Genomic DNA, 4,692 nt, shown 5'->3' on the forward strand with positions numbered 1-4,692 from the left:
CAGCTCCCGGGCCACGGCTGGTGCAGGTTATTGACTCCAGCTGCACTTCAGGGCTGCTGCCAGAAATGCCATATTTTTTATATCTGTCTACAAATCGCTTGGGTTCTTAAGTGTAACCCTTGATGACCCTCAGGGAAGGTGGGAATTTTTGCCAGTACAAGCTCTTCATTTGGTGTCACTGTCCTGGAGCAGCAGGCTTGCTGCTTCCTGTGTCACACAGTATTGCCTGGGGGAGCCTGGCCTCGCACTAACGCAGCTTCTCATGTTTTCAAAACCTATTGGCAATTAATCGCTGTCATCTGCTGAAGAGGCATCTTTAAAATTCAGGACAACCCCCTTGTGATGTTGTGCATCTTCTGACGGCCAGTCCTGCTGCAGCTGGATCCTGAAGGGATGCAGTTGTGCTGCAGGAGCTGCTCTGCTGGCCCTGACTTACCAAAAGCGCTCTGGCCCCAGCATCAGCCGCAAGCATCATCGGCATTCCCAGTTCGGAAGCCTCTTGATGGGTCTGGCTGAGAATCAGAAAGTTTTGTCATCTCATGGCCGTCGGCAGCCAGGCTCCTGCCAGCTGATCCAGTGCGTGCCCACCCTGCCATCCCATGCCTGCCAGAGCATCTCAGCTGGAGCTTTATCTCCTGCAGTGGGTTTGAACCTCTTTTCGATATTGGGTCTATCCAGCAAACCTGAACTATCTGTATTTTGAGCTATTTTATATTTTGGTGATGAGTTTCAGTGCTTTCTCTACATACGGTATTTTATATAACACAGCTATACATAAATATAAATATAAATATATATATATATATATATTTACAGGGTTGGGCTGCCCAGGGTAGTCCCACTGATGTGTTGTAGAAATACTTCACTAAATATTAAATATATTTGATTATTTTATATGCTATGAGTTTGGTATTTTGGTACTTTTTTCTTTCTGTGCATATTACTGTGCTAAATGTCAAATTAAATCTAAATAAAGTTACACCATTATCGCTGTTTATTTGCTTATGTGCTAGACATGCTTTTTTTTTTTTTGTTTTCAGTGCATGTCTCTGTTAAGAAAAGGGGTTGTTTCACTCTTAGGTCTGTTGGGGCTCTACAGTGCTTTTGGAAATGCTGTTGGGAATTGCCATTGAACTGAGAGAGACTGGCAGCTGGGATGAATTAAGCAGGGCAGGCTAAATGGCACACAGCACTTGGGCTAAAAGGTGAGCACTTGAAATCCCAGCCTTCTGTCACCATGGCTCTCCCTCCCGAGGGAGGAATGCGATCTGTGAGATCCTGCTGTTTCCAGGTTTACCCCTTTGGACAGCTGTTTTGGTGTTTGTGCTGTGATCAGTTAGCTTGCTGGGGCAATGCCACCGCAGGTGGATATGAGAGTCCTTTGTAAGCTCTGGAAAGCCGGGAAAAGAAAGTGGCCAGAACACAAGAGGTGAGGCACGAGTGCCACAGCTATGTGACCACAGGCAGAGGTCAGGGTCTTCCCCAAAGCTTTGAGTCTGGATTTAGGGACTCCTGGATGGGCTTTAGGATGCTTCAGCAGTAGTTGAGCACTGTCTTACTGATGAGAAATTATCCTTTCACCCACTCCAAGTCTCACAGCAACAACCTTTGGTGGAGCAGCAATACTCCATGCCCAGTGAAATTGGTTCTCCTCAGTGCTGGGCTGGCATTCTCTCTGAGCATGGAAAGAAACGAGGCTCCAGCAATAAAACAGAGAAAAAATGGGAAGAATCAATGTACAGGCAAAAATAATGTCTCATGCTCCCTGGAGCTGCTATAGGTTTCTAGATTTATTTGTGGTGCTAGAGAGAAGAGTCCCAGCACATGCAAATAGAAAATCAATGGGCAAAATTCCATCCCCTCTGCACAGTGGGGCTAGCCCTGGAACTGGGGGCCCTTCAGAGGTGACTCCTGTGAACAGGATAAGACAGGACAGCTGCTGTAGGAGACAAGCATTCACCTCAGTCTAGAGGGACTATAGAATAGGGGAAGTTATATCAGATCTCTGTGCCAAGCACTTGCATGGTCACTGGGGTAAATGGTACAGCAGCTGAGTGTTGCAGACCAGCTCCACAAGCCCTGGGTGCCTGCTCCTGCTCCTCTCCAGCACAGGTGTGTGCCTGTACCCCTTTGGCAGCCTCTCCCTGGCTTGGGTTTGCAGGAAGGCCTCGTAACTGAGGGACCTGGGCAGGAGGTGGAGGCAGAGAAGAGGGCAATGCCTGCAGCCATGGGGGATGAGGAGGACTCAGGAGATAAAGAAATGAGGAGGACTCAGGAGATAAAAAACACCTTTGAGAGGGTATTATGAGAAGCCTCTGGCATGGGAGAGGGTTTTGTTGAATGTTTTTTTCAGCTGGTTAATGTTACCATGCTGCCCACAAACATCTCACAGGTGAGGCCAAGCACAACTCCCTTCCCAAGCAGCTTCAGGGAAAGTGAGCCAGCTGCTCCTTGGCCAGTGCACTGTCGCTTGTGCTCGTGTGGTCAGCAGAATGTGGTGGGACAGAATGCCTTTGCTCCTTCCAAGACCACATCTTGTCTTTGTTTTAGTCATGCCTAAAGCCAAGTCAAAGCACTCAAAGAAGACATTAAACAGAACCCTGGTGAGCCCATTGCAGAGCTTCAAGGGCTGGTGGAAAATGCAGGATCTTGATGACTGGGCCCTTGCAATTAGGATGGCCCATGTGGGCAAGGCATCAACATTTGCTGAAAATTTTAGAGACCTGGAGATCTGGTGGAGAGTGGCTGTCAGGCTCCCAACTTGTGTCTGTACCTCATTGCAAGTGATGCACCTGAGGGCATGTGGGCATGCAGCAGCAGAGGAGGAGCACTCTGGGGCTGCAGAGTGGGGGTCACCCCACAACTCCACCTCCTTCCACCACTTTTGCTACTTAACTCCTTCTGGGCTGGCCACTCTGCAGTGGAAAGTCAGAGGCCATTGCCAGGAGCAGCCCTACAGCCATCACTCATGTGCACTTTGGGTCCTGCTGAGATCCACCAACATTTGGTCATCACCAGCAGAGCAGCTGATTAGATGAGAGCTGCTGGGGTGTCTCTTCACAGTTATCTCCAGGGTAAGCTGTTATCTAATAGCTCTCCAGAGAGGTCCTTTTTACAGGCTTTTCTACTACTGATGATGAGCTGATGCTCAGCATGTTGTGAAAACAAATCTAATTCTTATGTCTCAGAAGCAAATAACTTGATGACTTATTTCTATATAAACATATATCTTGGGGCTGAATATTGCTGGGTTTATTTTATGGGACAAGCATCAGCTGAGGCCTGTATTGCTTTATCACCTGCTGCTTAATAGATGCAGGTGAAGTATCAGGTTTCCATTAACTGAAAGTCTGCTCCTTTTCCTCAGCTGAGATTCCTCTTTTTTCTCTTTTCCATGGGCTCTGCACTGCTGGCAGTAGCTCAGGCATGTGCTGGTCTCCTCCTCCTCCTCTGTTAACAACCACATGGCTGACGAGAGGCTGCAGGCTCTGGAGATGACACTGCAGGTATCAGTGACATTTCACCAGAGATGGCTTTGCTGCAAAGGCAATTGATTTAATGATTTTGTTACTAGAGTGCTGCTGCAACCACTTCCCCAGGATGAGATTTCATCGCTCCCAAAGTGGGTGAGTAGACAGTCGACAACCTAAAAATACCGGGAGTTTAGGAATAACAGGAAGCCACAGCAGCAGGAGAACTAGCAGGGGAGAAAGCTGCCGGGACTTTCTCCTCTTTTTGGATGTGGTAGGATCGATGCCCGGGGCTCGTGGCCACAGGGAGACGTGGTTGGATTCTCCGGAATAGCGCCTTGGCTCGCTCAAGGAGAGGTGGTGTAAAGTTATGTGCTCATTAAACCTAAACCCACCCAGTACCCAGACACAGGTGGGGGATCTGCAGAAGGTGGGGAGCTCTTAATGCTGTTTCAGCCCCTTGTGTGTCCACCTGTTCCCCCTGGACAGTGCCAGGGCCAGCACTGACTTACTGCTCAGCCCCTCTCACCTCTCTTTCTCGGAGACCAGGAGAAACAACCTCCTCCCTTCAGGGGAGCTGCTGCAGGTGAGGAAACCACTGCCAAACACCTCGAGGTGCCCCTGGGCTTTAGTGCCCCTGGTGCCTCTGGCCAGCCTGCGGGGCTGGCACAGACCCTGTGCTGTGGTACCCAGCCAGAGCACAGGGACCATGCTGGGGGCAGCGCTGTCCCCCTGCTCCGGCTGGCAGCAGCCCCACGGTGACACGGAGCTGCAGAGAGCCGGTGCCAGATGCTCCTACCAAGGGGTGAAGCACTAAGAGAGGACTGACAGGAAGACTGGGGAAGGAGACCAGGACCCAGCCACCTAAAAGCTCTCTTTGCTGTAAGGAGAAGGTAGGAGGGTCAAGTACCTCTGTTACCTGTACCTGTGTACCTCTGTTACCTGCAACCCAGGGATGCACAGCTGGCCATGGAATTTTCCAGGTGTTGCCAGCTGGGATGGCAATGCTGGCAAAGGCAGCATTGAAAAATACTGCATCAGGGAAGGAACAATATTGAGATCTGTGACCTCAGTGAGAAAACCAATATATTTTAAAGTGTTGCTATAAATCTCAGTCCTCTGTTCCTCCACAAACAAAATCACATGGAGAGATCAGGAGAGTGATCAGGCACTTGACAGATGCAAAACATACTGAGTCATGGAGAACAGGGGCAAAGAGAAA

This window comes from Anomalospiza imberbis, chromosome 6, assembly GCF_031753505.1.
Source record: "Anomalospiza imberbis isolate Cuckoo-Finch-1a 21T00152 chromosome 6, ASM3175350v1, whole genome shotgun sequence".
In the NCBI taxonomy this organism is placed as follows: domain Eukaryota; kingdom Metazoa; phylum Chordata; class Aves; order Passeriformes; family Viduidae; genus Anomalospiza; species Anomalospiza imberbis.